Raw genomic sequence first — 25522 nt, forward strand, 5'->3', positions numbered from 1 at the left:
AATGGAACTGTAAAACTTTTAAAGGACATAGAAAGCAAATTAAGAAGGTTTTTTAAGTAAGGGTTGCATAGAAATGCATTTGTTCATTTAATGGCATACGTCTTGTAGTATAAATCTAGTAATTTTACAGTAATATGAAGGTAGAAAAGAAGAAATAAGGTAGTAGACGGGTGATAGTAGCTCTTTTTTTTATTATTAATCAATTTCAACATACGTTTCAAGTGTTGGTGAATGTTGAAGTTGATAGCACTGTATTTGTGATTTGAGGAAGAGTGGTTGTTTTTGACGTGGTGACATTTCAATTCATATGATTTAAAAAGAACATTGGCAGTATTTGTAAAGTGATATGTTTGGTAAATATTAGTTTGTAAGATATTGCATGAATGTTAGTTTGCATTGTAGAGCAACACGCTACAATGAGATCTGTATATGCGGGTTGTGTTAGTTTAATGACAGGTTTTAATAATTTTCATAATTTAGTAATTGCAGATTTAATATGGCAGTGCTTGATGGCTTCCTTTATATTGTTAAACACATGTATATAAAAGTGAGTGGGTGAAAAGTGTCAACACTCCGTCCATCATTTTGCTGTGTTTGCTATGTTCACCCTAAGTGGCCAAGAGTATGCCCAGACGTGGGTCACTTGCTCGCTGTGCCACTGACGACTGCAGAAAGCGTTCTATAAGTTTAAAGAGGGTGGGTGCAGCCTCTCCAGAAGTGCATTTCCAAGAGGGAATCACAGGCAGGCAGACGACCTTAAAATAGGAACAATTGCAGTTGAAGTTGTTGCTTTAAACAAGAGCTATGACCATGGTGAATGCGGCCACCGAAACCCAGAGGTGTTCCTGTGGCTGACATTATCACAGAAGTAAAAACCTATGTCCATGGTGCATATCACCGTTGTTGCCAAGACTTGTGCACATGGGGTCACCTTTGCGTTATTTACAAAGTGCATCCAGTGGCTGATAGCGTGCTGTTTTGCCACACTTGTTAGTGGTGGCCCATCTGCTGCTCAGTGACCCAGAAGCAGTTCTGATGAATGCCATTAGCCCTCACTCACTTCCATTACCTGCATTCACTGGAGGACTCACAGCTGCAGCTCTGGCGGCCCCATCCTGCTGTAACCTACCAGACTGAGGCCCTCTCCTGTAAACATGCTGTCTCATCCTAGAAGTGGGCAAGATTGGAAACATGAGATGCTGAAATACATAGAGACTTGCATTGTTGAGTCCCTGTCTAAGATACTGTGCAGAACTGAGAACAGCCATAACTAAACTAGGGTACCAGCACTTGAGCCTTGATTAGTGTCTCACAAAACTAACCTAACAGAGACCTGACTAGACTCACAAGAGGAGGGACTCATTTGAAAGAGAGAAGAGGAAGACAGTCAAGACAGTATCCCAAGGTGCATTAGCCTGAGTGGCAGTGCATATTATTGTTCCTGTGGCAATATACCATTTTAAGTTTGTCTATTAATATACGCTTCTTATCCAAATAAAGCACTGGGTTGGACAAAGAGATATTGCTGTGCTGGGTAATCTGAGTTTCCATACCCCTATCCTACTTCCCTGAGACGTTTGTGAAAGCTCCACAGGGCTACCACTGAGAGTCAAATGCTGGATGGGTTGTACATGATCCAGTTTGTTAAGCCAAAGTAGTACAGACACGGGGACAGCCAAGGTCAACCAGCCCTGCCCCCATGGCTGTAGCCCAGCAGCCTCTGAATGCCCCATGCCCTCTGAATTGGATCTGTCACAAGCCCTTTTCTAGAAAGGATATTTATTCAGAGTAACCAACTGTAATCTGTATGCCACCTAAGTATTTATAGTCAGTGTCATTCACTTAATACTAAATTTTCAATGGGGGTTAAAGGTACAATGGGTTCAGGTAGGAAAGGTGCAAGAGTCACTAAAGGCTTTGAAGGAAAAGAATGAAAACAAAGATTGTTTCAGTAAAAATAATACTGTTTTAAAAACCACTTCACAATCAGTACTCCACAACACATTACATAACTCCTTGTGTTATTCTTGAAGCATTAATGTACTTACGTTGATATATAGTGGTATGATGTGGGTTTATAAACACCATACTGAATGGGTTTCAATACTTCTGTGATGTACTTTTTAGGTCTGGTTATCGGAGTACCTTCTCAGATCAACTTCAAGAAACACAACCGTTAGAGACTTTGGTCTCTTGCACATGTTTAACTTGATTGCAGCATTTGATTGGGCAGAATTTCTGTGGTGCTGCCGAGGAAGAGTGCAGTGTTTGTTACACTTCTATTGACTCCTGAGGGGTGTTTCCTCACCAAACGTAGCAACCCCATTAGAAGAGGACCCCGCCACAATGATGTGATAGTATTGGCTAACAATATTAGTCTGTGAACCAACAGCAGTATAACTGGCAGAACTATTGCTGAATAGACTTGAGACTTGGGGGAATGCTGGGTGTGTGGAAGTGTGTGGCTACACACATATTCCAGAACTTTCCATCTCAAAATTTGAGAAAAATGTGTTTTCTTTTACAAAGTTCAAGGTTTGCAAGGGATTCTGGGTAACAGAACCTGTTGAGAGCCAAACAAGTCACCCCTCCTGGATTCCCCTGGATGCCTACTTTTAAAAAATGTACAGGTTTGCTAGGTTTCCCCAGGTTCTGGCTGAGTTCGGGTCTGAAATCCACAGCTAGGCACATTGTGAAACAAGGGTCAGTTTTCATTAGAAAAATGTGATATGTCCATATTGCGTTTAGGGCTGTTTCCCGTCAAAGGCACTAGGTCTACCCATACAAATGAGGTACAATTTTTATCGGGAGACTTAGGGGAACGCAGAATTGTAGAACAAGTGTTATTACCTATTGACTTTCTATGCATTTCTGCCTTCCAAATGTAAGACAATGTGTAAAAAAGAAGTCACTTTGAGAAATGTCCTCTAATTCATATGCTAGTATGGGTACCCATAGTTTCAGAGATGTGCAAATAACTACTGCTTCTAATCTCTTTATTTTGTTCCCATTTCAGATGTACATAGGTGTCATTGATACCTATTTTTCACTCTTTATATTTTACCAAATAAATTGCTGTATACCCAGTACACCAGTGATATGCAAAGTATGGCCCGAGGCCGCATGCGGCACTCCTATATTTCTGTAATTTTTTTATTGTAGAAAAATATATATTTACATGGAGCATAACATACACATGGGTGGAGGAAGAGGAACAAGAGAAAAGGGGTGAAAGAGAAAGAGAAAGAGAAAAAAAGAGGAAGAACGCCCAGGTGGGGGGGGGGAGGATTCGCTTCCAGCTTCCAGTCTTATTGGAGTTAGTCCGATTGCCAGTCTTTCGAGTTCTACTTGTCGTTGGGGTCCTCCGTCCCTTTCTCTTGCTTGGTTGTCATCCTTGGTCCCACGCCCCGGAAGATAGAGAGAGAGAAAGAAGAAGAAGAGGGAGAAGAAAGGAAGGAGCGTTGCAGGTTTCAATCCTGGTGTGTGCACAGAAACAGGCGAGGTGCACTGCATCTATAGGCTCTGTGTATAGCTGCACCACCTATGGGGGTTTGTGCGACGATAGGTAATTGTCTAGGGACTCCCACATGTTCGACTGCCTGTGTGTTTTGGGTGAGTGTGTTGCTGTGATATTGTCAGCCCGTCGTAGGAAGGTGACCCAATTGAGCCATGCTTTAGGAGTGGCTTTCCCTGTGTCTTTCCAATTGTTCAGAACTGTTTTGACTGCTGCTGTCAGTAGTAGGTTGACGAGGTCGCAGTCCTCTAGTAGTGATTGAGGGGGATGTGAAACCCAGTACTAGGCTGTGGAAGTCTAGGTGCATGGTGACCCCTGTGATGTCATTTATTAGTGTTTCAATTGTGTTCCAGAATTTCCTAACCTTGGAGCAACGGAGGAGTAGGTGTGCGAGGTCTCCCTTCCCTTTGTTGCAATTCCAGCAGGAGTCGCTGTCGCGGATTCCCATGGATGCTAGGCGGGCGGGTGTCCAGTATGCCTTATGTATGAGCCAGAATTTGGTCTGGTTTAGAGCTGCCGTAACCTTTTTCCTGGAAGTGGATCTCCATAGCTCGGATCTCTCGTCCTCACTTAGCACCCTACCCACTAGTGTGCCCCAAAAAATCGTGACTTTGTCGTTGAGTTTGGTGGTTTTGGGGCTGAGGGCCTTGTAGAGGTGTGCTACTTGGTGTCCTAGTATGTTAAGGTTGGTGGCGTATTGTATGAGTGATGGTGTTTGACTGTTGAGGTTTGCCTTCCTTATTGCTACCTTGATATTCAGAAAGTTGTACAGCTCTATGCTCTCTAGGTTGTGTTCTTCCTTAAGGGTGTCAAATGTTAAGTTCGTGCCTTGTTTCTGTAGGTTGCTGGCAGTGGAGATACCATGTCTGTACCATGAATGCATGTTCAGAGTCTTATTCCTGTATTTTATTGTGGGGTTGTGCCAAATGGACTCGAATTTTTTTTTATGCTTGTTCCCATTAGTTTATCAACACTTAGGAGCGCTGTTTTTGTGTTCCTCAGGACGGGGTTGTCTTTGACTGCTGGGTGTCGGGTGGCGGTGAGAAGGGCGATGGGGTTCATCCCTTTAAGTAGTCCTCGCTCAAGTGTCAGCCACGCCGGGGTATATTCCGGTCTCGGGATGAGCCAGTGGAGCCCCTGTCTGGCTATGCACGCTCTTTGGAATGTTTTGAAGTTGGTTATATTAAGGCCGCCTAGGTCTTTCGACAGTCTGAGCTTATGTAGGCTTATTCTGGGCTTTTTCCCCCTCCACAGAAAGTTATTCAGCATTTTGTCTAGTCTCTTATGGAAGTCCTCTGTGTTTATCAGTGGCAGCATGTTCAGCATGTAATTTACCATTGGTGTGAGCATCATTTTGATTGCTTCCACTCTCCCTCACCACGTGGTGAATTTGGGAGACCATCCTTCTACTCTTTCCTTTATTTTCTGTAGAATGGCTTGCTCATTGTGTTCTAGTGTGGATCTTAGGTCTCTCTCGAAGAGGAGGCCTAGGTATTTGATAGGTCTCTGTTGCCATGTAAGGCCGGACGAGCCTAACACAGTTTTTGTGGTATGGACGTTCAGCGGTTTGCACTCGGATTTGTCCCTGTTTAAATTGTATCCCGAGACCTGGGCATATTGTTCTATCGTTTCCATCAGCGCTTTGATTGATCTCTCTGGGTCTTCGGTGTTTATTAGTACATCATCCGCATATGCCGCTAACTTAAAAGTTCTCCCTCTACTGGTATCCCTGCTATGTCTGTGTTAGTTCTGATCATGTTTAGGAGTGGTTCTATCGCCAGCAGGAACAGGGCTGGCGAAAGCGGGCATCCTTGTCTGGTCCCCCGTCCTAGGTGTAGTAGTTCTGATGTCCCTCCGTTTACTACTACCCGTGCTTTGGGGTCGTTGTAGAGGGCCAGTACCATCTTCCTATAGTTGGGTCCGAGCCCGAATTTTACCATGCACTGGTCTAGAAATGGCCAGGACACCCTGTCAAACGCTTTCTCAGCGTCCAAGGCTATCATGACCGCTGCGTTGCTGCTCTTGGAGGAGTGGTTTATTATGTGGCATAGCAGCCTCGTGTTGTCGTATGACATGCGGTTTTTAAGGTAGCCTACTTGGGAGCAGTGTATAAGCTTAGGTAGGTGTACGTTGAGTCTGGTTGCTAGTATTTTGCCTGGTTTGTGTCCTTGCCTTCCTTTGGTATTACTATTATGTTTGCTTCCGCCATTGTCAGTGTCATGCGTCCATTCTGGACACACTTTGTGAAAACTTCTTTCATTGTGGGTCTGAGAATGTGCAGGTACTGCTTGTAAAAGCCGGCTGTGAAGCCGTCTGGCCCTGGTGCCTTGTTGTCTTTGAGGCTCGCTGTAGCTCTCCCTATTTCGTCCTCCGTTATGTTTAGGTCGAGGATGTCTCGTTCCTTATCTGATAGCGTCGGTGTGGATATGCATTCTAGTAGTTCTTTGCCCCCATCCTCTTTTAGTGTTTCGTCCCTCGTGTAGAGTTTCCTGTAGAAGTCTCTGAAGACCTCCAGAATCTCTTTGTTCACAGTCTGGGATTTGTTATGTCTGTCTTTGATGGCTTCTATTGAGTGCTGTTTCTGTTTCCCCTTAAGGTAGGATGCTAGGTTTTTCCCTGCTTTGTTTGCGGTGCATAGGTTAATAGCTTTGTATTTATTTATCCACGTCCCTGCTCTTTCACTCAGTATTCTGTTAAGTTCATACTTCCGTTTAGTTAGGCTGGTGAGGGTGTTCCTATCTTCTAAGTTGGCTATGTGGCCATTCTCTAGGTTTTTGATTTCTTTTTCTAGGTCTGCAATCTTTTTGTTTCTTTCTTTGTTCAGCCTGCCCTTGATTGTCATAACAGTCCCTCTGATGGTGGCTTTTAAGGCGTCCCATAGCAGCTCTCTGTCTATCTCGGGGGTGTAGTTAATTGTCATGTACTCTTTTATTGCTGCTTCGATCTCTGCCTTCGCTGAGATGTTGGTGAGTAGATTGTCGTTAAAGCGCCATCTGCGAGTTGGCTTCTCATTGTGCTTCCCTGATAGGGTTAGGCTTATGTGTGAATGATCTGAGCTGGTCCGAGGTCCAATTTCCGTGTGGTCTATGAGGTGGGTGTGTGTTTCTGATATGAGGATGTAATCTATTCTGCTGTAGGAGTTGTGTGGGTTGGAGTAAAAAGTATACTCTCTGGCGTCTGGGTTTTGGAGGCGCCATGGGTCCTTGAGGCTAAGTTTGGAGCACAGGTTTTTCAGGATGTTCCCTTTGTGTGTTGCTTGGCTCGGTCTGTGCGGGTGCTTGTCAATGGCCGGGTCTAGAACCTGATTCATTTCTCCAGCGACGACAAGAAGGTCGCCTAGTGGAAGAGTGTGTAGTTGTGCTCCTACCTTGTCCCAGAAGGGCCTGTCGTTAGTGTTTGGGCCGTAGATGTTGGCCACATGTATGATTTCCCTGTCTCTCCTTAGGCTAGTCACTAGAGTTCTACCCTCGGTGTCTGCCTGTGAGTTCACCACTGTTAGCTTGGAGTTCTTGCTAGTTAGTGTCACCACCCCATTTTTCTTGTTCTGTGCTGCTGACCCTCTAACTTCGCCTATCCAGCTGGCCTTGAGGCGCTCTATGTCCTCAGCTTCTAATCTTGTGTCTTGCAGTACATAGATATCGCTCTTAAGTTTCCTCAGGTGTTCTAGTACTTTCCTTCTTTTCACCGGGCTGTTAAGACCTTTGACGTTTAGGGACACAATCTTAATATCAGTTGAGAGGTTGGTTTGGTTGTTGTGTGTCATTTGTGGTGGAGTGCATCTGGCGATCTGTGTGGCCTCGCTCTGTGTGGATTGCTATGGCTGCCTCTCCCTAGCTCTTGGCTTGCTTGTGGGTGCTTGTGCTTACGCCTGCTCTTGTTGCTCCTAGATGGAGGTGTGGAAAGATTAAAGAAAGAGTAGTAGAGATAGTGAAGAATAGTAACCCCATGTATGTGCTCCCCGCCCCCCCTCCCTCCCCTGCTCCCCCTGCCCCCCCTCCCCCCTTACTTGCTGAGTGGGTATGCGACGACAAAGTTCCTTTCCTCCGCATCATCCCTGAGGTAGAGTTTGTGTTCTTTCGATGGTAGAGCGTTGAAAATAGAAAAGGCACAGTCAATCCCATTTGATTGTTTGTTTCCGTTCCAGTCTAGTCCTTCTCAGTGCTGAGGTAGGTTTGAACGAACATGTAAACGTGGCTTTTGATGGTCCGCAGCTCTGTTGGCGACACAAGGGAGAAGGAAAACTCTGCCTTCCTGCTTGCTTGGTCTCCCTCGCCCATGTAGGGTCTTGTCTGCACTGAGGTAGATTGCTCCGAGCATGTAAAACTAGTCCATTCTCTTTGTGACCATGGATCATATTTCCCGTTTGTCACTTGGGAGGGGTTGCTTGCTTGAGGTAGACGTGTTGTCCTGCTGCTTGTGTTGTTCCTTACTCCGAGTGTGCGGCCTCGTCAGGTGATGCGCTTCTTTTCGCTGGTCCGGGGCTTTTTGTTTCCATCTCCTCTGCGGGCGGCCCCTGCATGTACCGTCTCAGGTCTTCAGGGTTCACAAACACCATTGTTCTCCATTTGTCCGTGATCTTGAGCCGGGCCAACGAAACTGAAACTGACGCCTCTTTTGCGCAGGGTCTCCCTGAGGGCCAAGAAGCCTTTCCTGGTCTCGACCGTTGGTTTTGAGTAGTCTTGGGTCAGCACGATCTTGCTGCTTGCCCATGTGAGGTTCTGATTCTTCCTGGCGAATGCGAAAATGGCATCAGTATGGCTTGTTCTTAGCGGGTTGCATATTATTGGTCTGGGTCCCCTACCCGTCATTGGTTTCCCAGCCGGCACTCTGTACGCTTTTTGTACTTCGAACCGCCTGTCGAATTTGATGCCTGTGAGCTTTGGAATCATTTATTCAAGCATGGCTGCACATGAGCCTGTTTTATCCTCTGTTCCCTCCGGCACTCCAAGGATCCTCACATTGCCTCTTCTGGCCCTGTCGTCCTGCTCTGCTAGCTGTCTTTGTATGGCCTTCGTGGCCTTCTGACATTCTGCTATTGCTTTGGTGTTCTCTGTGGTTGCGTCCTCCATGGAGCTTATGCGGCCTTCTGCTGCTTCCATTCGGGTGTTGGTGCTGTGCAGGTCGCCTCTTATTGCCGCCAATTCTAGTTGCATGTTGTCAATCTTTAGTTTTGTTTCCTTCGCCACCCCGTTCCCTTCATTGATCTTCCTACGGATAGTCTCTAGCGTGGCCGTCTCGCCTTTAGGCTTCAGCGGGGATCCTTGAATGTCTATTTTAGGCTTTTTTTGGTCTCCCGCCATTTTCCCCTCATTGTTTGCCATTGTTCCAATACCTCTTCGCGACAGAATGCTGCCTAGGCGCCCCCCCTTTTGGGCAGCTGTTGGGGTGCCGGCTAGAGTTGCTTTTGAGGACTGGGCAGTTGCGTGAGTTCTGTACCTACTTTGCTCTCTGATGTGCCTTGTTCTTGTCTTGGCTTTTGGACCTGCCAGCGTGTGCTTTGTCTCGTTTGTGGCCTTAACCGGCTACTTTTAATGAGTGGCTGTGCGGGCTTGTGTTCATGCCTGGGTATAACCCCCGCTTCCGAAGGGAGTCCGTGTTATCACCCGCCTCAGAGCACCTGGGTGTTCCTCTGCACGTTCGCCTGCAAGTGGTCGTCGCTTAATGTGCCTTTCTGGTCCTTGTTCGCGCTTTTTGATCTGCGCTGTGGCACTTGATTGTCACTTCGAGCCCCGTTAGCGCGTTGCCTCACGCTCACTGGCGGTGCGTGTCACCACCGCCTCCGCCGTCTCCGTCGTCTCCTGCAGTCACCTCTTGCACCTTGGGATCGTCTGCACCCCTGAAAGGTCCCTCAACTGGTGAGCGCTTGGCTGCTGAGAGAGAAAGCCCGCGCCGGATGTTTACCCCCGCATTAGTCTTTCCGCTCGGGCGTCTTCCGTTTCCTGTTGGTTCTTGTAGCAGCTTCCTGTAATGCTGCGCCCATGCGTACGGTCAGTTTCACTTTTGCCGCTGCTCGTTGACCTTCCATATCGGCGATCAGAAACCTGTTTTAAGCCCCCTCCGCTTCAGAGGTTCCCTCCTTCGAGCCTGCCGGTGGTTGCCCTTCGCTTCCCCCTCCCTCGATGCGCCTTGTTCTCCGCCTCCGTCTCCATCACCCCTCTGCTCGTCTCTGCTATCGTGTTCAGCTGATCGAGAGGGGCCGGGGGGGGGGGGGGGGTGGTGGGTGTAGTTTGGTGCGGGCGCGCGACTCACCCCTTCTCCTCTTCACTGGATCGCTTGGTTTGGTGCCGCGGTGGGTTTCGCTCTTCCTACCGTCTGGCCGCCATTTTGTCTCCCGCCTTGTTGCTGGGTCTGCGGAGCGTCGGGATGTAATATCTCGGTTTTGGCGCTGCTCCTATTGTGCGCTTCTCAGCTCTTCATGTAGCCTTGCTCTTCCCATGCATGAATCTTGTTCTCTTGGTCAGAACAAACTCGTTTGGCGGGTAGTTTTCGCCTTAGTTGGCCTCAGGGGTACGGAGCGAGTGGACTCAGACGACCATCCACATTGCCGTCCAAGCCACGCCCCTCCGCATGCGGCACTCCTGACCTTTATGTGCAGCCCGCTGGTCAAAAGCAGTACTGGGCTGCTGTTCAATTGACACCATTAACATTAACATATGTTGTATAAATGGGCAAACCTTCATTTGAGTTAATTACAGTTAAGGAAAGGAAGTCACTAGTGAGTTCTTTACTGCTTAACTTTATGGACACCTTCATTTATGAAGACATCTTGCAACAAATGTGTAAAAATATGATAAATGTTTCAAAATTCAAAAAGTGTATTTTATTAAAACACAGGCCCCTTTCACATTAGTAAACAAGTAGATCAGATTATATCAGTGCATTGAGAAGCATTATTTTAAAAGTGTCCGTTTTCAAATATGAATTCAGAAACCTTTATGATTCCCACCTCACCCTGACAAAAATGCCCACGGTGAACTAAGAGGCAAATCAGTTGTAATGCGCCCCCTTTGCTATTATACTTGAACAACATTATTGTTCATTAAATAAAACACAGAAAAATGTTTGCACAGCACACATCCTGAAATCATGTATTTCAAGGTCCTCTTATATGTGATAATGAAGAAAAAAGAGGGAACATGAAATAAATAATAGCCTTGGATGACAGAATTTTGTCAAGCTGGGAAGTCAAGATTTAACCCAGGTTTTCTGGTTCCACATTCTGCATTTCAATTCAGCCACTAGATGGACATGCTTCACTTCCCCTACAGCCACCTTAACTCTACCCCACCCCAACCCCTGACCACCACCCTGCTGGCATCAGTGTGGTCCTCATCACACCACTAACAAAACCTTTTGGCCCCTGGGAAAATGTTTGCGAGTACCCATGCAGTACACAATGAAACCCCTTTGCAAGGCACAGATCAATTGTGGGCTTTGGGTACCTTGAGTTCTTGGTGAACCTACAAGTCCTATATCTCACCACAACCATAAGGGTCTAGCGGACGTAACAGTATATTGCTTTGAAATATATAGCTTTTCGGGTTCCATTATTGCTTTCATACCCATTTCTACCTTTAACTGGCAGGAGGTTGAAACTGAAACCACAAAAAAGTAAAAATAGGCTATGTCCCAGTAAAATGCCAAAACTGTGCAGAAAATGTTGGTTTTCTGGCAAAAGTCAGCACTACAAACCCATTGTTGACATCATGTGCCGGGAAAAAACAAACACTCTTCTGCAGCCCTTTTTGCCCATTTTTCCCCAAAACCCCAAAATGTTGCTGTATTTTGGCTAATTTCTGTGTCCCCCCCCCCCCCCCCCCACCCAACCCCCCGGGGGAATCTACAAACCCTGTGTACCTTTAAAATCCTCAGGGTGTTAGAAGTAAAGGATGCAAATTTGGCATGGATACCTTATACGGACAATAGGTTACAGGGATCTAAGCGCAAACTACCCCAATTAGCCAAAAAATGCTTAGCACAGGGAAGGAAAAGGCCTAGCAGTAAAGGGGTTAAACCATCATTCTTTTGCTCACCACAACACCACAGTTTGGATCCAACCATATGTGAATCAATCTTGACCGCGCTCCTCATTGAGACAGTTCAGCCTAACCTGCCAGGCCAGGTCTTCCCTGGACCGAAACAAGCATCCTGGGATCAGTTTCTAGGCATCACCCCATATCAGCCAGGTTAGCTTGAATGCAGTGGTGCAGTGAGCAGGGGACCCATATCTGGACATACCCTTCCCACCTAGGGTGACAAAAGCCAAAGGAACAAATGTTGGACGGAATGCTGAACAATGCAAACATTCTCCCCCAGTCACAAAGATCTAGGTTTAATCCATCATTCTTTTGCTCACCACACAACCCCAGTTTGGAGCCAGCCATATGCAGATCAGTCTTGACCCTGTGCCTCATGGGAACAGTCCAGCTCGAACTGCCAGAAATAAGCATCCTGGAACCGGGTTCGGGTCATCACACCTCATCAGCCAGGCTAACTTGAATCCAGTGGTGCGGTGAGCATGGCAACCACATCTGGGCATACCCTTGGCATTACAGGAGGGGCTACAGATGCTTGTGTGTCCCTTCTGTAATACAGATAGCGCAGGCGCACATATAGCGCCAGCACTATCATCAAAATGCGTTCCATTGCCTTTGTACCATGTTATAGCTACAGGAGCAAAGGTAAAGAAGCTGTCAGGAGGTGCACTGACAATTCACCCCCTAAAAAGGAGGCAGACTGTCCGTGCACCCCTGATGGCAGTCATCTGAAGAGGAGAAGGGGGCCTATGGACTCCCTTGACATCTCTAGGCAAGTGGGTGCAGTGAGTGAATTTACAGTGCCCCAGGGACATGCAATGAGGGCGCAAACACCCTTTACTCCACCAGGGCACTTTGTATGGTACCATCCCCGGTGTGTAGTAGGGTACTAGAGCACAAGTGTGCAAACTCTGGCACTGCCAGAAAGGAACAAAGTGGCAAATTAGCTAGCAAAAAAAAGAAAAAGATGTTGTGCAGGAGTGAGGCAAAATGGGAGAAGTCATCCCGTTGCTGGCACAGAAAAGGGTGGTGGCTAAGAATGCAAAACATCTTTCCTTTTCCTTGTGCAGTTCCAGAAATACACAATCAAACGGAGTGATGAGGGAAACACGTCTAGGTGATCAAAGAAAAAGACATAGCAAAAAAATGGCGAATCCCCATGAGTCCTTACGTTAAAGCAGGTATACAGGGAGACCATTAAGTGCAGTGTGGAAATCGAAGGAGAACCCACAGTGGCATGTCTTTATTTCTTTCTAACCCTGTTTATTTCAGATTCACCCATGCCAACATAGCCCAATCACACAGTGTTTGGTTTCAGGATGAAGGTCTACAGCCCGAACCCCATGATGATTCATATGATATCCGAAACTTGGAGACGGTGCATGATGAGAAACGAAAGGACTGGAGGCGAGCTAGAAATCTTAGATCGCAGAGCAAACATTTAGATCACATTGTTTCACCATAACATGGATGAAAAAGCCCATCAGGCAAATGGATTCTTGATTAATTTCAGCTTCTTTTTTGAAAGATTTGCCTTAGTTTAAGATCGTTGTTTTAGTTTAATAGCGAGTCCATCCTATCCGTATCAGCTAATCTAGGCAGCTTGACCTCTGTAAAGGTTTTCCTAGGATATGGCTTCCAGAGACGCCATTTTGATTCATTCGAATACTTCATCTTATCTCCCAATCTTTTCTGAAGGATCCGTACATTTTTCCGGTAGCCAGCATCTTAATTCTAATTTGATTTGACCCTTTGAGTTCTCTCTGCTAAATTGCCCTTTCCTATATGGAGTAGCTGAGGTGATTGATTACTGTATTAGACTCTAAAACAGAATATTAACGCTGTAATGAGCACGGTGCTTACATTGATTTGTTAGTGTATTTCGGGATTGTAGTGTTTTCCACAATTGATTTTTCCTGATGATATTCCCTATCATCGGTTGAATGAGGATTAAAATGACAGTTGTAGTGCTCATTTTACTGTTTAAGAATCAGCAACTAATCCTTTTTGTGAGCTTTACATTTTTCTTTACTTCTCCTTTATTTTCACTCACATACTGATTTGTCTATACATGTCAGTCACACATATAATAGATTATGCTGTACGCATGTATTGTTTTGATTAAGCATGCATTTGTTATTATGCGTTCATTTGCAAATCTCTTTCTTAAATAAGTTGCAATCATTCATGGTAGATTTGCTCTATGATTGATATACAGTAGTAATCGACCTAAATGTCTCTAACTCCAAAAAATAAATTGAGAGACTACACTTGAGAACCCTTTTGTTTTTCTATTGCATATTAACCCATATTTATTACGGGAAATAGGTGTACCAGATTTCTGGCTGCTTGAGTGAAGCTGTTGATGACCAATATTGGTCCCCTATTGTGCTCACACCCATCTGTGCTACAATACGGGCTAACTGGATAAAAAGACAGGTATTTGCCTTCGAAAAAGTTTTCACACAGAGGATCAGAAATGTATGGCATACACTTTGCCCATCAGCACAGGGAGACAAATGTGGCCTGCTCACAGTGGAACTTCAATGTAGTCTGAATCATGTCAAATGTCCCACTGTGGCAGGGAATTCGATTCCTATAGACCTCTGTGCAGATCACAGCCTCCACAGCAAGAAAAGAAAGTCACTAGCATCACAAGACGGATACATGCACATTCTCAGTCTTTGAAGGAATTTCTATGATCTGTGAATTCTAACAGTGCACACAGGATCATTGTGAGAATCACTTGTACAGCCACCACATCCACACCAGAGAAATAGCTGAGAATACAAAAATCTGGCAACATGACTCACTTCATGGCTCATCATGCAGCACTATATCTTCACACAAGACATGCTTGTATCCACTTTTATTGTTGCTGAAACCATAAAGGGCCTGATTACAACTTTGGCGGTGTGGCGCCGGCTCTGCCCCGCCAAAACTGTGGTCAGACCGCGCGGCAGATTAGGAGTCTCCTCCTGTCTGGTGGGCTGTATTTTTGCATTCCTACGGCAGTGCCTCAGAAAATGGGCACTGCAATCGGACCGCTCAAAAAAGTTCCTGCACAGCATGGACTGAAAAGTCCATACCGTGCAGGAACTGGGGGGCATGCACACAGGGGGAGCCATGTTGTGGTCCCCTGCTATGCATCCCCATGTGGAAGTGGCACCGGGGGCCCAGCAGGGCCTTTGGTCACTCTCTGCCACGGTGTCCATGAAGTGAAACCTCCATGACACCGCTGGTGGAAAGGAAACTCGTAATATGCTTGACCCACCAAGCATATTGCAGTCTCCTGACCACTGCATCACCACCAGGGAATGGCAATTCCCTGGCGACTGTGAGGGAACAATGGCACTCCAACCGCCCTAATCATAATACGGTGGTCGGGAGACCGCCGCTGCCGCACCCCCATGAGTCTGGCGGTCCGTTGATCGCTAGACTCGTAATCGGCCACGTAGTGTTTTCTGACCATCACAAACCTGCTGTTCCACAACACACAATCCTGCTTCATTATGTTAACTTTTGCTAAAGGTGAAAAGTGGGGGATATGGTTATTTCATTGACACACTCTGCAAAATTCATCTAGTCTCTTATTCTACCCTGATTTAAATCAGTCCATTAAAAAGGAGTTCTACTCTTTATTCCATGCGAAAGCAGAATTTAGGAAAGTAACCTTAAAAGTGCCATGCATGCCTTCAAATAAGCAATTTTTTTGCTGTGTTATCAAGAGCATTAGCACTTACCAAAAGATCTAGCCCCAGATTTACTAAGGATTTGCTCTGCAAGGTTTTGCCTTAGCATTTACTTTTGAGTGTAAAGGATATTTTGTGATGGAAAGGTGCCATTTTCTCAGTGTAAAACACATTTTGCTCTGGTTTGTATCTAGTGGAGCTTACTGGAATGTAACTTGGGTGGATCAGTGCAAAGACCCATAGGTTTTGGGACAAAGCCTGATCTACTAAAATAGACAGATCATGCTTTACATCAAAAACTACTGCCTCCTTGAAGCAGACATTAACAAGGGGAAACATTTTCATTTCTAAAAAAAGACATATTGCATTTGTGCAGAAGTGCACAGCACACATCCAATGCATGAGATCCTTCTGAGGTTGTTTTGGAAGGGTAAGATTCCAGTACAAATCCTCAGCTAAACAGCACACACTCAGCTTTTCGCCACTTGAGGGAACATCTTTAGACTTTTTGGTATTTGCTGACGGGTGATCGCGTAAGGAGCTGCATTCAGGCTGGATTAAGATATATCTTGCCTTTGAGTGGGACCCTCTTCTTGATGTACCAAGTGGGAGCTATATCTGTGGCTCTAAAAACTGATTAGATTTCTCTACTCAGATAGGGTTATTTACGTGAGAAGCCCCGATGAAGTTCACAATGAGATGGAAACACGTTGGGAGAAGTGCATGCTATGTATGAAATATTTTGAATAAAGAATCTTTGGAATACTACAGAAGCAAATTCCTAGAATTTATATTTTCCTGCGCGCACCATCTAACAATAACCCAAATATATCATATCATAAGCAGCTAGACACTCAGGGGCTACCACCTAGTGGAATCTTATTCCAACTAAGGAAAATATCTTTTATTTTCCAAGAACAATAACAATAAACAAGAGACAGTACAAACCTGTCTCAATTACATGAACCTTGATGCCTTCAAACCCCAGCTTTCAGTGCATGCGATGTCGCTTGGATTCACCCTGGACACCAACCTCACTCTAAAGGAACACATTGCCGAAAAAACAAAGACATCCTTTTACCAGCTTGCTTTTCTAAAAAAAGCGCAACTATTTCTTCAATAAAACGACTTCACCACTGTTGTTCGAACCCTTGCACTCTTGCATCTGGATGGTTGTGATGCCCTGCTCTATGGCCTCCCAGACAGCACCCCTTTGGGTCATCCTACATGCTGCAGCACGTCTCATCCAGGGGCTAAAGATAAATTATCACATCACCGCATGCAAATGGAACTCCAGTGCCACCCCTTTGCAGGAAAGAGTTGAAAACTCACCTTTCTAAAAAACACTACATCACAATGCAATAACTATCTATAACCCAGCCTCCTCTTCTCCATTTACTCATTGCCTGTATGCTTGTCTTTAAACAAAGCAAAACCAAAGGGGATGATGACGGAGTGTTGAACATTGCAAGCACTCACCCCCAGTCAACTGATCTGGGTTTAATCCATCATCATTCTTTAGCTCAAACCGCCACCCCAGTTCAGACATGGCCATATGCAAATCAGTCTGACCCTGTGCCTCATGGGAGCATTCCAGCCCGAACCCCAAAGCCATGTCTTCCCTGGACTGGAAACAAGCATCCTAGGACCGGTTTCTGGGTAATCATCCGTCATCACCCAGTCTAGCTTGAATCCAGTGGCAAAGTGATCAAGGGACCCACGTCTGGGCATACCCTGCCAACTTAGGGCGAACAAAGCAAAACCAAAGGGGATGATGAACGGAGTGTTGAACATTGCAAGCACTCACCCCAAGTCAACTGATCTGGGTTTAATCCATCATCATTCTTTAGCTCGCTCCGTCACCCTAGTTCAGACATGGCCATGTGCACATCAGTCTGACCCTCTGCCTCATGGGAACAGTCCAGCCCGAACCACCAAGCCATGTCTTCCCTGGACCGGAAACAAGCATCCTGGTACCGGTTTCTGGCTAATCAGCCATCATCAGTCAGGCTAACTTGAATCCTGTGGCAAAGTGAGCAAGGGACCCACGTCTGGACATACCCTGCCAACTTAGGGCGAACAAAGCAACACCAAAGGGGATGATGGATGAAGTGTTGAACATTGCAAGCACTCACCCCAGTCAACTGATCTGGGTTTAATCCATCATCATTCTTTAGCTCACTCCGCCACCCCAGTTTAGACATGGCCATATGTCTTTAAACAAGCACTGCCTTTCAGCTATGTTCACGCTATAAAAATGCTATATACATACAAACATACACAATGCGTATATATGTGTGTGTGTGTGTGTGTGTACCAGGATGCTTGTTTCTGGTCCAGGTAAGACATGGCTTGGTGGTTCGGGCTGGACTGTTCCCATGTGTGTGTGTGTGTGTGTGTGTCAGAACCGTGTTCGGAGAGCCACAGGCAAGTAAGAGCTACTGGGCCCCACTGTGGTGGTTGTGGCCTTTTACTCCTGATGGTCCTGATGTCTCGGAGCACAATCTACTATGGATCCTGAGCAACTGGGCCAAGTACCCCTTCATCCCTTGACTCTTAGTGGTAGCGCGGTTTGAGCATCCCACTGTTTCTGGGGTGGTAGGTAGCCACAGGAGGCTGAACACAGGCTCAGAACTCAAAATATTTTGTCAGTGGCAATAAATGATTTTCCAGTGAAATACTTGTTTTTATGAAAAAATATGTATTTATCTATGAACACAAAATCAAAACGACATTCACAGACAATACACACAGTCCCATGAGGCCAGGGCTCTAGTGTTTCATGGGTGGGTTCCTGATTCTCACTCCCCTCTCGCTAGTGGTAGTGGTTATTCCACATTCACTATAGGCAAGGTTCAGGTTAAGCCCCATTGGTAGTCTGAATCTCAGGAGTCCCATTTTGGCTTTTCATTAAATTCAAAAGTGTTCCAGCTTTGAAGTGCTATATGGCAGGCACTTGCAGGCAGGTCCTTAAATCATCTTACCCATACCAGCAGGATGCCAATGAATGGAGTCTCTCAGTGTGCCACCTTCATGAGTGCTGATGATGGAGCTGCTGTCTCCAGAAAGTTCCTCATACATGGCCCAGGAGGGGCATCTGTTAGGTGTCCTTGAGTTCCTCAAATGCAGTAATGTAAAGGCAGCTGCTTGGGGGCCTCAATGCTCCTCTGATGCTGATAAGAATTTGGAGATCCTCTCCACAAAAGGGGCAATTGGCGCTCTTGGTGCCAGTCCTCTGTCAAACATGGGCTCACTCAGGTCACCACGGCAGCCTCTGCTTCACAATCAAAGTCTCAACCAGACCATGCTTCTTGCCTTGTATTGGTGGCCCCCTGGCATACAGGTTCACCATCCTCACTCTGTACTTGGGCTACAGTCCAATCAGCACAGCAGCAATCTCACAGCAGCCCGCCTGCCATACAGGATTGCTGACTTTGCTCCACACATAGACTACCGCCTGATCGGCACAGAAACATCCTTCATGATGGCCCCACCTGGCAAATAGGGTCGCCGACTTCCAACCTGGAGACAGGCGATGACCTGATCAGTGCAGCAATGTTCATGGCTCACTTCATGGCGGCCTTCCCCTGGCATATGGGTGTCACCAACTTTTCCCTACGGATGGGCAATGAACCAATCGGTACAGCAGCCTTCTCCTCACACCTTGCCACAGAGAACCAATCATCAGGATCTTCCACTGGACCTCACTCCTTTCCACTGTCTCCTCTTCCTCCCAGAGACCACTGGTCTGGCCAAGCAGGCAGGCATTGGTGTTTCAGGCTCCAGAGTCAGGTGGTCTTTCATTCCCTGGATGATATCTCCTCACCCAGCTGGGAGAGTGGCAGGCCTTGGCCCCCTATCCTGGTCACAGGCAGAAATATTGCAGAGCTTCTCCTTCTCACATAGCCCCACTTGCTGACTGACAGTTGACTATTTTGGGGGGCTCGAGCTCCCTTTCTTATAGTCTCTTTCCAGACACCAAATGTGATTTAGAGTCTCAGTCTTTGAAGTTTCTGATGGAGGCCTGCTTCTTTTTGAAGTGCCCTCTTCTCTTCCCTGACCTTTCTCCAGAAAGCAGTCTGTCACAGCAGGAAACTTGATTAAGCCACAACACAGGCAGAGGGAGTGACTAGAGGTTCACACCTAGATGCCAGCCGCATTGATATGTGCCTCATATGATTAAGATTACTCCAGGCCCTCAGCCCTACTATTGATGATTATCCTATCAGCTCCATCTCCTTCTCGAGATGTACCCTGGCCCCTTCCCAGTGACCTCTTTCAGAATTAAAGAGCACTGTGTGAAGTGTGCTAAAGAGCCTGGCCCTTCCTTCTCCCAGTGTGTATCCCACCCTGCTCACAGGAATGCATCAATCCACAAATCTGTCCGGGGGATTTCTCTACCTCCTCATTTTCCTCTAATTAGCCCTGGGTCTCCCAAAATGGAACCCAGAGTCTTCTATGTATTGTACCGTTCACAGACACTTAGACACCTAGCACATGTGTACAGCATATACACACCTCACTGCAGTATTTCCTTCATGTATTGTGCCATTCACAAGCACACATACACACAGCACATGCATCTAATATGCACTAACTGCACAGCACTGCACTATCCCTGTATTGTACCATTCACAGGCAACATATACAGTGCTAATGCACTGCGTAACATGACACGACAACCCGATGTTGACTAAGGGTGAGTTAAGTAGACAGCAGCGCAACTTGGAATTATGTGAGCCTGTAGGCCTCATTCCAGTGACACATATATAAGGACCTGTTCATTCCTACTGATCACTACATGTATTCTGCCATTAGTGTGCTTGTGGTGTTTAACTCCTGGCAAAGGCAGTATCCTTTCACCACTATGAGGGTTGCGCTTTGGGCGCCCCTCCCATTTCCAAAAAGACTGCAATGTATGAGACAGGCCTATGTTATGGTGCACACACGATCCATTTTCACCTATGGCAACAAAAATCCAGACTTATTACTGTTGGGGCTCTCAGGGAAAGGGTCAATGTCCATCACTATGTGAGGGACTTTTCTGTCCCAACAAAATGTATATATCTACCTTGGCACAATTTATTTCCCACTTATAGTATGTTTTTAGCGTTTAGCAATGTACCCTTGACCTCATCTGGGGGCTGACAGAGCTCTGAGGTTCAAAATTAATGCATAATCTCTCATGTGTGCATATGGGGGCAGAAAAGGGTATCTCTAATATGCTACAGATAATAAGCACACACACATCCATATTGTGTAGGAGATAAAATGTAGATACTCTTTAATAAATTTACCAACGTCTACAACACCAAGGAAATCTACTTTTGCTTGTTAGTGTGCTCTTTGTTTAGAATTTGGTATGGAATCTCATCTACCTGAGGCTAACTCTTATCTACCTGCCAGATATGTCAATCTGGGATAATCCAGCAACCCTTCATGGATGAGTATGGCAAGGGAGTGGAGGTGTGGAGCTTGCTTTCAAGTCCAAGGCATCTATAATGATTCTGTATGTCAGATGTTCCGGATACTTCAGCAAGAGTGGAGTAAGCCTGGTTCTCTGTTCTGTTCCAGAAGTATGACAGCGCATACCACTTGCACCCATCTCCACAAATTAAGCAGTTCAGCTCAGCTCCAGCATCATCCTAGTGGTGATGTTGTGGCGCCTTCCTCTGCAAATGGAGATATAAGAATGAAGAAGTTACACCATCAACGACACAGAATTCCATGGTACTTCCTGGTGTAATTGTGATTGTGGGAAAGGGAAATCAATTTGAATAATCTCATTGGTCAAGGATGCTGTCTTCTAGGAATTGGTGGAAGGCATTGTTGTACTTTTGATGGGATCAGCTTATGTATATTACATTCCCATATAGACTTTCCCAAGTTTGTCCTATCAGGTTGTGATGTCACTCATGCACTCTCTGCATACAAGGATGTTGAATTTTCTGATGAATGATATGTGGATGAGTGAACCACACATGCACTGAAGGACTGGTGCTCGCTGATTGGCTTTTACATCTGATAACAAAAACACCAGCAATCAAGCGACTTGAGATATAGAAAAATGTTCAGAAGGCCATTTGGTAGTCAAATTGCAGTAAGAGCCATTTAATCTGCTGGGAAACATTTATAGAACATGCAACGTTCCTGAGTGAGAACATTCTTCTTCGGTTTAGCACATCACTGGAGAATGTTCCATTACCATCCAACTCTATATCCGACCATACATTACATCACAGTATAGGACATGGAACTTCCTGGGAGCAGATGGTTTGATTTCACAGAATGTAACTTCCAGTCGTAATAACTGAACAACAAGTCCCATAAAACACATGAACACTGTCTCCTGCCTCTCCTAGAATGCCCTGCAGAGTCCTACCTTCTTTGCCTATATTTTCTCATAAACATTGCGCTCACTGCAACGAAATTACAAAAAACTTGTGCTCACTGGTGGGAAAGATGGCAGACAGAACAGAATAAAAATGGAATCCACATCGTCTCTACAGATCAGACAATTTCAAGAAATCTGTGAAATCCTCCGAGACTTTCCCACCACTGCTCTCTGCTCCTTATCTTAATAGATCAGCTTGAGGGAGTTGGGGGTCTGTCAAGTCTTCATTAGCGCTAATTATGGCGGTAGTTTCAGTAATGTCCCCCACTTCGCGACCCCTTGAAGCAGGACTGAGGCCACCAGTTCCTTTCTCTGAGGTGACAATTGGCTTACAGATAAATGATAATGATTCCTGGCCACTATCGACCTGCCACTGATTGGACCAGGTGACCTAAAGGTTAAGAGGCCTCGGGCATACTATTGAGCCATGCACAGCCTCCAATCACGCGCCTACGGGGTGCTATCCGATGTTCAGCGCCATGTCTGTCGGGAGGTCACATGGCCTGTCTCTGGCTGCACTTAGAGATGGAGAGAAACAGAAGACAATGGGGAGGCTGTCATATCTCTTATGACACCAATACATTGGATTGAAATGCACCTTAAAACTCTCATTTTCATCATGTATCCTTCAGTCGAAAAGAATTACGGCTACTGTGTGTGTTCTGTACATACACGAGCATAGAAAGACCTACGCAATTATAAAAAATGCAATTTATACACTCTCAACACTTGAGTGTTTTGGGGTTTTTGGTAGTACACACAAATATTGATTAATTTGGTGGGCTCCACAGGGTGCCCCAGAGAAAGGGATAAGGAAATATGTGTTGATTATCTTCCAATAGTAAGAACTAGGGGCCAGGTGTTCAAAGGGTTTTGTAGTCTCAAACCACCCAATTCTGTAAAACATACGGTTTACACAGGCAAAAGCGCTTTTAGATATATTCTACCCTCTTTTGCAATTCAGAAAAGTTTTTCTGTGTTTTGAAACTCATGCAGAATCTCAATTTTAAAAGGGAGAGTCAAAAGCGTTAATCCCAAAACATGAGTCGGTAAGGTATGTAATCAATGTTTTGTAACCATGATTCCGGTCACAAACATTTAGTCGGATAACTGATGTGTCAATCGGAAATACTTCCTTTTGGACCCCATTTCCTTTGGAAATCGATGTGGCAGCTCCAGGAGGAGTTGCAGTGGCTCAGAAGACCACTGCCTGCTCTCACTGACGTTTTCCAAAAATGAAATCTTTTGTCTTTTTAAGCAATCCGAGAAGCAGGGCTGTTTAAAAATAAAAATGAAAGTTTGCTGTTTTGGAAAGCATTCACAGGAATTGATGTCTGCTGTCCATGGAGGCCTCTATCACAGGAAGTTGCAAATTCTTACGAGTTTAAAGAATATTAATTAGGCGGATAATACAAATATTTCTAACCTTCGTGGCAAGAATTGTGATTCTATTAAGGGCATGGAAGGAGGATTATGCTTTCTCTCTCATTACTGAATGAAATAGCAGCAAATACCAACCCAGTATAAAACTTGAAACAAACTACAAATCCCATGAGGTTAATTTTCATAAGTCCACAGCCCCCTTATTACAGCCCACCAATCACCAACACTTAAAGCATCAAAAACAAGAGACACCATCTTGCTGCCTCTTTCTTTGTAAACCAATAAAGTCCGAAGACTTAAAAAGTCTGAACGAATAGCCCTTGTAGTTAATCACGACTCTTGTAAACCAATCTACTCCAACCTCCTCTGAACAGCAAATCTCAGAACTCGATTTCTCATTCCTGTTTTTGCTCCAAACTTAGAACAATGATGCAGAATGATAATCCATTTTCTCTATTGTTGCACTGACTGGAGTGGGAATAGTAAATTCTATCCTCTAGCAATCCAACACTTTCCCCACTGTTGCAGCAAATGAAGTGGGAATAGTAATTTGTACCCCTCCTGAATCTGACGCTCTCCCTCCTATTTCATCAACAGGAGTGGGAATCTTCTCTTTACCACTCCACAATCTAAAACTTTCCCTACTGTTGCACAGACTGAAGTGGGAATAGGAAATGTTACCCCTACTTAGTCCAGCGCTTTCCCAACGCTTCCCAGACTGGAGTGGGAATAGTACATTTTACCCTTCCTGAGTCCACTGATTTCCCTACTGTAAACTGAGATTGGAGTGGGAACAGTATAAGTATTATTCCTACAATTTTATTGTTTTGTTTATATTGTTTACACTTATATTATTATGAGGTTACGGTGCATTTAACTCTATATTATGTTTATTTATTAATGTTTGTAATATGCAAAACATTTTTAGTAAAATGTAATTTGTTATCTGTTTACTTTTTTATGTGTAATTAAATTAGTATAGTTTTAGAATTTATTACAGTTTATTTGTTTCAGTTTGTAATTTATTATATATATATTCTAATTTTTAAAGTTTACAAAAATGTGTAATTTAAAACATAACTTCTATGTATTATTTAAATTATAGCTTTAAAGGTTATATATTTAAATACATGTATAAGTATTTTTTCAATAAGTATAAGCACTACATAGTATGTAATTTAACAATATTTAATTACTGTGTAATATTAATATATGCATTGTTCACTATGCTTAACTATGTTTATATTAAAAAATAATATTTTTGTGTTCAGTATTATTTTATAACAATATATTTTTTCGAATATGTTTGTTATTTACATTATATGTATAGGATAAACATATTTTTGTGCTCAATATTTTTGGCACAATATTTATCACACAATATTTTTGGTTTAAAAATTTGTGAGTGAATTGAAGCAAAGAGATCTATCTGACAAAGTCCCATGGGACTCTGACCTACCTGAAAGACATGAGGTTTGCACCCTCCAATCGCTCGAGTCTGAGAGGAAAATGTAATTCCAGTCCACAATGATGATTCTCTCACCGGGAATGTAGTCTGCGATCACCAATATTTTGGGTATCAGGCAAAAGTGCCCAAATTATTTGGTGATTTCCAATAACATCCTCCACCTTGTTCTGCATAGTTTGTTGTTATATCTGACTGCTGAGATGTTGTCCATTCTCAACAGAATGCAACAATTGTTTTTCTTGGGGGATAAAGTTTTGATTGAAAGGATCCAGCTAGCAACTGCAGAAACTTGATGCCGAGGTCTAATTCTCCTGGAGACCAATGACCCCCAGTGAAGACGTCTCTGCACCTGGTGCCTCATCCCCATCTGCTGGCATGTGAATTGATATAGACATCCGGTCTGAACCCGAAAGTAGCCTGGCCTTCCAGGCTTCTATGTGTGCTAACTACCGAAGCACTTCTGCTTTTACTTCTTCGAAAAGAGGAAGGAGATTGAAATAAGCCAATCTGTATGGGAGATGATGTGTCTTTAACCTCTGGAGGGCCCTGTGATGTAACCTGCTTGAATCGATCGTCTGGACTCATGAAGTTAGGAGACCAACCATCCTTACCACTGAGCTCAACAAAAGCACTTTCTTTCTCAAATCTGACTTCAATTCTTTCTTGATTGCTTTGATATTCTGATTAGCACATTGTAATTGGGATTTGACTGAATCTATGTAAAAGACTAAAAACTCTATCCATTGAACCAGAGTCAGAATTGATTTTGTCTGTTTCGGGATAAACCCCAGATCCTGCAAAAGTCGAATAGTTCAAGATAAACGAAAAATGAACAGGGTTTGAGTTTGCTCCATAATGATCATGTCATCTAGATAAACAAATATGCATACCCCATTCTCTCACAGCCTCTGAATCACCAGCTTCAACAGTTTGGTAAATGCTAATGATGTGGAACAGAGACCTAATGGAAGAACCAAATGCTCATACCACAGAGACAACCATTGAACCTGCAGGAAGGTCTGTAGGAAGCAAAGA

Source organism: Lissotriton vulgaris, chromosome 9 (genome assembly GCF_964263255.1).
Source record: "Lissotriton vulgaris chromosome 9, aLisVul1.2, whole genome shotgun sequence".
Classification (NCBI taxonomy): domain Eukaryota; kingdom Metazoa; phylum Chordata; class Amphibia; order Caudata; family Salamandridae; genus Lissotriton; species Lissotriton vulgaris.